Source organism: Cavia porcellus, unplaced genomic scaffold (genome assembly GCF_034190915.1).
Source record: "Cavia porcellus strain 051 isolate PalLab524CR breed Dunkin Hartley unplaced genomic scaffold, mCavPor4.1 scaffold_19, whole genome shotgun sequence".
Lineage (NCBI taxonomy): Eukaryota > Metazoa > Chordata > Mammalia > Rodentia > Caviidae > Cavia > Cavia porcellus.
Genome location: NW_026947502.1, coordinates 54975964 through 54983994, shown reverse-complemented (window position 1 = coordinate 54983994; position 8031 = coordinate 54975964). Strand labels below are relative to the sequence as shown.

At 39.0% G+C, this 8031-nt stretch overlaps 1 long non-coding RNA gene across 1 annotated transcript; it reads right to left on the bottom strand.

The window, feature by feature from the left end:
* Positions 1 to 481: 481 nt before the first annotated feature.
* Positions 482 to 7397, bottom strand: LOC134471726 (uncharacterized). The gene is made up of 3 exons (XR_010041316.1): positions 7343 to 7397; positions 2060 to 2226; positions 482 to 1088 (listed from the first exon to the last, which is right to left on the bottom strand). It is a non-coding gene; the product is annotated as an uncharacterized LOC134471726 (long non-coding RNA).
* Positions 7398 to 8031: the final 634 nt, after the last annotated feature.

Here is an 8031-nt window from a genome sequence, read left to right as displayed (position 1 = left end):
CCAAACCCTCTAATCCTGACCCTTACACCAACCTTACCCCCAAAACAAACACAAACATAAGTCCCAGCCCTAACCTTCACTTTCCCCTTGCCTATAACAACTGGCTCCTTCTAGATTATGAATCACATATTCTTGCCTCATTAAACCCTGTATTAGTTAATGCACCTGGTAAATGGCATATTTTGATGCGTTGAGCCCTGATTTTTGTTTCCCCAGGCTGGCCTGAAATTACCACTGTCTCTCTTGCAGGTTTCAGACTCTGAAACATACACTCAGACCCTTCAATGTTGAATTAACCCACAACTCCTAACTCTGCAAGGGCATAGTTCAACAGTCAGCCAAATATTTGGGAAGAATTTGCACAGATGTTTAAAGACTTGGTCCCTCCAAGACTGCTTTCCATCCAGGATTTCTCTCCCACCTTTCTGGATCTTCTGCTACTGTGGACTCTCTTCCTCCTCTGTAGACTTTACTTCCCGTTAGTTACTCTCCGGTGCCATAAGACAGCTCTTTCATAGATATATTTTATCATTGTTGTGTGTGGAAAGTTTAGATCAACCAAACTACTTTATCCTTACTAGAAACTTAATTTCTAGAATCAAATTTAGCTGGTCATGTGGAACTCCTCTTGAACCACCAGTTTGAGGGGGTGACAACATATCAGAAGCAAATGTCAGAGGAGTGTAAGCTACGTTTTTATACACCACCTGTCCTTCTTGACCTCCTCCAGAGCGGTGTCTGCCATTTCCTCTAGGGGTGAATTACTACTGTGTATTACTAAGGCATGTAGAGCAGCCAGGTTAAGCCACTCTTTTTCCAGAAAGGAACTAGAGGAAGTCCAAAAATGTTTTATTAGTGAAACTCCCTGCATAGGGTAAAAAATTTTGGAGGATTTAAAGAATTATCTCTCCCAGTGTCAACAAAAGGCCCAATGCAATACAGGTACCAATTAAAATTGTATGCCATAAAGAGGACTGAACTCTGACCTCTAACCTGCTTCTCTGTAGGTCTCCCTTTAATTCAGTGGAACACTTCTTCCCCAAGGGTATCTTGATTCATTGACCTTGTCACAAGCCCGCCAACATGGTCTGAAATTCCCAAAGAAAGCAAACAGGTGAAGAACGCTGAACCACCAGAAAAAAACATATTTTTAAGTAACTCCTACGGTAATAAATACTGTGAATGTCAGACAAGAAACATGGAAGAACAAAGCATGGAAAATATGATTTAGCCACATTCTTGCCAGATTCAAAGACACTTTTTAGGTCCCTTATGTTATAAATGAATCTGTAAATAAACATAGAAAAAGTTGAATAGACAGTGTTCAGTTTCAGGTTAAACACAGATCAATCTTGGGACCTATTAGCATATCAAACCCTGAATATTTTGCCACTTTTCTTGATGCTGGGAAAAGAAACAGGAAAAGAGGAAGAACTGGCACAGGGAGAGAGAGAAACAGGGAAAGAGCAAGCCAGACCATGATTTAATTGACACGGCAGATTTCATCACCTTTCCAGTTCTCCTTAGCATACTTGTGTTTCTTTATATTGCAAGCTCAGCACGTGCTCTTGGGAGACACAGTGACATCTCCTGACAAACCCTGTGTCCCCCGTTTGGCCACCTCTGTGGCTTGCCGGTCCTTACTGTCCTTCCTCATGGGTCAATAGATTTCTGTCATTCGTACCATCAATTTCAAAACTAGCTTACATCTCCCTAAAATGCTCTGTTAATTCACATTGACCAGGAAATCAGAAAACAAAAATGGCTTGGCATTTGGGTGCTGTTTAAGTCTTGCTGAATGCTAATTATATGCCACTTTGAAAATGCCCAAGACAAGAAAGAAATAAAAGCACCTACAGAGTCTCACACCTGGAAATATTGCTACATTTTCTGTATAAATCATTTCAATTTTTCATCTATATATTTTTCTTTTAATTGTTAACTTTTACATATCTATTATTCCAAATGAGCTCTTTCCAAATTAGTTATGAAACACTGTATTTTTAAGGCCTACATAGAATTAAACCACCTAAATGGTCTATAGTCATTCACTGGATACCTTTTCCATGTTCCGACTATTTTAAATAAGCTGTGATCTTCCTTCATTTTATAATGATGTCTCTGTATGTCTTCATCAGGGGCTATTACCAAACTGCTTTCAAGTCCAGTAGCATGTCCACTACTTGTCCATGGACTCTACACTATCAGCCTTGAAGTCCTGTTCCCCTGTAAGAAAGCAACACATGCTTAAGGAAAGAACAACTTAGCTTAGGATCCAGGTACCAATACAGTGTTCTACAGGACTTAAGGAGAAATCTAACAAGCAGGGCTCATGCTAACAACTTAGAGTAAGCATGCTGGTGGGCTGGGGAATTTAAGGACAGCACATTTCTGATGCCATTCTTCTGAGGTGTGAATGAGCTAATTCTTCAACAAAATGTCTAGAAGAGCAGTTCATTTCCATGATACTACAAAGTTCTGCATATACTAATAGCGATGAGAACACTGGATCCACCTATTTCTCGCACTGGGAGCATTTCAAGTTGCAGAACTCATGGGCCAGGAGTCAATAGCTGAGCTTATGACCGTTCTGTGGGATGTTGGAAGACCCTGCCTGACTCACTGACTGCCGTGATTAATTGGAGGTGGTCCCCTTAGGCTTGCACTGTCACCCTTTCCTTGCAAATCAGTCACATTTGAAAAGGTGGCTCAAACTCTCTTTGACACAGAGAGTTCCCAGAAACGTGGAAAAACATCAACTTGGGACCTGAAAAAAAGAAAATTCTCTGAGCAAAGGACAATACTCAGGGTCAGGCTAGTCTTAATCAGCCACATTTGAGAACCAAAGTCAAAGTTATACAAGTTCCCCTCCTAGCACTTTCCTTTCTCAAGTTTTGCATAAACTTTATCTGCCCCACTTTCTTGTTGTGCTTTATAGCCAAGAACCATTATTACACCTAGGAATTCTGAGACTCTCTGTTCCAATCTAGCCTCGGTTTAGGCATCCAAGAAAACAGAGACTAAAATGCCAATTTTTTAATTTCCTAGGCATACTATCACCAAGTGCTACAAACTGAGTGCCTTAAGCAACAGAATTTATCTTACAGCTCTAGAGACTAGAAATCCAAGATCAGTGTTCAGCAGGTCAGGCTCCTTCCCAGGGTAGTGGAGGAGAATCCCTTCCATGCCTCGCTCCCAGCTCCTGAGAGACCCAGGCACAGCCGCATTTGTAGACTGTGTCTTCTTTACAGTGTCTTCCCTTCATGGCTGTCTTTCTCCAGACTTCTTTTTATGGAGGTCCTTGTCCTACTGGATTAAAAACTACCCTAACTATGTTATCTTGGTTACCTCGGTAAACATCTTATTTCTGAAGATTATATTCTGAGGTGGAGGGATTAGGACTTCAGAATAACTTTTTGAGGAGATAAAATTCCACCCACAGCAGCCAACTTCACAGCATTCTTATAAGGATTAAGTGTTGCAAGGTGCGTACTAAGCAAGTATTCTGTAGGTGATCAAAACACTTGTGCCCTCTTTTCCTTCTTTTACCTTTCCCCTTTGATTCTTCAGCCTCATCCTAAAACTTTTTTTCTCTCACTATCAATACGCTCTTCCTAATCATGCATTCCCTGCTCATCACTTTTCTTAGTACAGTCTGCAAGAATATGAAGGTCTAACAAAGTCCTGGGGACTTTTTACATGCTGAATAAATGTTCCATAGAAAAAGAATTACACTTTCATCCAAGCACTTTGCTACTTACATTTTCTAAGAATATGATTAAATATTCGTAGTGGAATAAATAAAAATGTAGTAGTATAATGATTATTAATTTAGAAACATTATGTTTGAGTCTACAGATTTGGAGACAAAAAATACTATGGTGTTTAAATATGCAGCGTCTTAAAAGGTAAATACATGTGTTGTTCTGTACAGGTCTGAATGCCAAACAGTCACTCAGTAAGAAGGGCTAATATTCATTATTCCTGGTGCTAAGTACTGGACATGCTTTCTCCAACTCTCTGTCAATACTTAGCTGAGCACGGTGGTGCACACCTATAATCCATCACACTGAGGGGTTAAGGCAGGAGGACTTCAAATTTGAGCCCTGCCTGGGAAGCTTAGCAACTCATTGAGATGCTATCTCAACATAAAATATAAAAAATAATAAAGGGCTAGAAACATATGGATGACAGTGTGAAGGTCGCAGGTTTAGTTCCTAACGCTACAAAGAAAATAAAAAGACACACGCTGCGGTATGACAAGACTGAGAGGTAAGTAGGGAAGGGTTCCATGTGAACACTGAGGAAGGAGGGGGAGGGATCCCTTTATATCCGGGAACATTTCCAGGAATCAGGGACTCCATCAGCCCAGTAAGAGGAGGAAGGAAGCCCCAAGACAGCCGTCAACAGCATGTGAAAACCAAAAGGAGAAAGGCAAATACTTTGTGTTCTGAGAATTCCTGGGTCCCCTCTGTTGAAGCAGGCATTACCTGAGCAGCATGAACAGCCCAGTACCCCAGGGGAGAGTTAAGCGGTGCTGACCAGTCTCAGAAGGCCATATGGACCTGTCGGGGAAGTCAGCTTTGTCCTCAGGATGAAGGAGACAACCAGAGAAACACCTCCATTTACTGGTTCACTGAAGCACTCATTTACACAAGTATCTCTGTTGCATAAAGTACTGTTTTAGTTTGGGGATGATAAAATAAGAAAAATCAGAGCCCTTGTCTTGCACAGATTAGAAATTGTATTTATGGTCTGACTTTTCACTTATTTCAAGTGAATTGTTCCTAAATCTCTAGGCTTTCAGTTGTTCCTTTGTAAAATGCCAGCATTAGATAAGATTGCTAATTTTTTTCCTGGGAAAGTCTTACAAATTCTGAAAAATAAACACAAAGTATACTTGATGCTAGAGACTTTATTTATAGTGCTTAAAACAAGAGTCTTGATGCTAAAGATACTGTGACTCAAAGTCAAGCTTCATTATTAATCATTTACAACTAATTACATCTTTCACCAAATCACTTAAATTTTTGCAAACCTCACTTATCTCATCTGTAAAGCAAAACTATCAAGTTCTACCTTGAGGGAATGTTGTAAGTATTCAATATGCAAATAATGTGAACTGCCTAGAGCAAAGATCAGCACATATAAATACTGAACGGTTAATTGATAGAATGCTCATATACTCGGATATATGTGTGCAATTTGTGTATATGTATATGTGCTTTATATGTGTATATGTTTACTGTATACATATAGAGCTTTCATATATATATCAAACATATAGTGTGTTCATATATATAAATAAGTGTTTGTGTGAGGCTATTACTGTCTAGGTTTTCTGATATGCATCAAGAGATCAAAATCATTTTCAGAGAGTATAATTTTTTTTTCCTCAAAGGGTACCTTAGCAAGTCTTGGCAATATATTAGAAAAAGCAAGTAATGATTCATAAATGTCTGATTACTCAACAAACACATGCAAATTTCCCAATTGGGAATTGGATTTGCTAGATGTATGTTTAAATTGATATTCTGGTATAATTTAATGTAAATGCTAATCTAATAAATATTAATCCAAGCCAAACATTAACTAATTTATACAATTTGACTTGCTAGAAAGAAGCAGTGACTGAGAATTGCTTAGCACACATGAAATATTTATATATCATGTGTTACCTAAAGATTTTAAAGCATTTGGTGCTCTTATGCTCTCCTTTCAACTAAAAACATGTTGAAAGTATTGTGTGTGTGTAACAGACAAGAAAGAGAGAAGTATTCTCACTGGTATCCTTTAGCCGCCCAACCTCAGATCTCTCTTCTGCCAATATAGGACATAAATTCAAATCATATCTTCAACAACTTGTTGATATTTGTTCCAAACCTTAGACCATCTTGTTGCATGATAGAAGAACGCCAACTCTTTCTTATAATCTTAACATATCAAGAAGAAAACAGGAAGAATTCTTGCATTGATTGTCCATAAAGGAGCTTTTACATTGCAGCATGACTTCATGCATAACTAATTACAAGAATGGATTTCTTGTAGCAAACCCTCCTTAGACAACATTTAAAGTTTTGAGCAAGCCGCTATGTCAAAAAATAGAAATAATTTAGTCAAATTGGTACTATGTGCCGGTAGTGTTTAAGATAATAGTGTTTAAGTCAATGAATCATTGGGGAGAAGTGTCACCATCATGAAGTTTTAACTCATGAGTTTAGGTCATGCTAACTAAAGACCGAAAGCTCATCAGAAGGTACAAATACTCCAGGAATAGGACCGGTCCTTAGAACTAGAGTCCACTGACAGCCCTCCAAGTAACCCCTGGCAAGTGCCCCAGTTTGGTGTGAGATCCGCCAACAGGGCAATGCCTTCCACTAGCATTGTTTTCAGGTTGTAAAAGGAAAGAGCACGCAGTGGAGAACATGAAAAACAGGAGAAAAAATTCTCAGGTATGTTTTGATAATGTTTTGCTGCATGGCATGATAAAAGCCTCAAAACCATCCATAAATTTCACTTGATATTTATTACAGTCACTGGTGCCCATGACACAGACAAGTAGTCATCTTTTTTCAGGCACACAGAAGACTGAATTTCCTGGCTAAGGCAATATATTAGTTTCACGGAGCTGCTATAACAAAGTACCACAGATTGGAGTCTTAAGATAAGTCCTGTGTTTGGTCTCTCAGCTCTGGAGGCAGTAAAAACTCGAGATGCTTGCAGACCTTGCTCTTTTTAAAACATTTAGAATGGAATGCTGTTTCCTAGCTATGGGCATTTTGAATGGCACTGGAATGTCTTCCAATGACATTAGAATCCCAAGAATCTTGGGCTTGCAGATACAGCCCCACAAGTTACCTCTCATCACACTCATCAAACTTGCCTCCCCTCTCCATCTATGCCTATGGCTTTCTCCTTCTTATAAGAACCCCATTTGTACTGGAATAAGGTCCACCCTAATGAACATTAGCTCACCATAACTAGATTACGTTTTCCAGGACCTTACTTGTAAATAAGGTAATCCTAGAGGTACTTGTGGTGATTAGAGCAGCAATAGATCTTTTTGGAGGAGGTAAAATTCACTTCACAACAGTCCAGGTGAATGGTTCTGGCCACTAAAGATGAGCAGAAATGATATGCCAGCATATAATAATTATTGTTCAAGACCTATTAGTCTTTCTCTCTGCGTATTTCCTTCCAGTATTCTAAGTGGTGGTTATCTTGCTACCCCTAGTTAGGTAGTGAGAACTATACAGAACTGCTTCCTAACAGATGTGCAAGATGAATTTGTAGTGTCTTAAGCTACTGCAGTTTGGAACTTATTATAGCATAGTTAACCTACCTGACTGTTACACTTCTAGGGTAGGAGTCTTGGGTTCAGGAAGTGAGAAGAAAACCTGACCAAACAAACACAGAGACACTCAGGTTAATCTAATTAAAAGGAGCCAAAATTTGAACAGGGAAAGTATAAGAAGTACTGTCCTTGGAGAAATTTTAAATCAAACATCTGAGCAGAACAAATGAAAGAATCAATTTGGATGAGGTTTAGTTTCTTTCTGCTTGTAATGGGAAAAGTACCCTGTTACTGAGGCTACACAGAAATCTGGGCCCCTTTATTATCACCATACCCCCCCATAAAGCAAATACCACTTACAGGTACACTCTTCCACCTGGCTCCTGAGAGACAGTCCCTGCATCCTGCAAATTTATTGAGTCGACATATGGCCAGGAAATTCCAGCAGCAGGAAGTCCATGAAAAAAATGAAGAAAGGAACAGAAAGAACCATAGTATTGTAAACAAAAAAAGATTAATCATAGCAAGGATAGCAATGAAGAATCTGGGATATCATGTGTGGAAATTTGAAAGCATAAATAAGGCTTTCACAAATGATCTTAAAGGAATGCAAGAAGGAAGTGCTGGCAGGATAAAGATGAAAAACTATTTCAGTATCAAAGAGCATCTGTGTATTGTTGGCTATTTTATAAAAAAGCTTTTATCAGACATCAGGTGTGTTAGGGAGAGACTGGTTA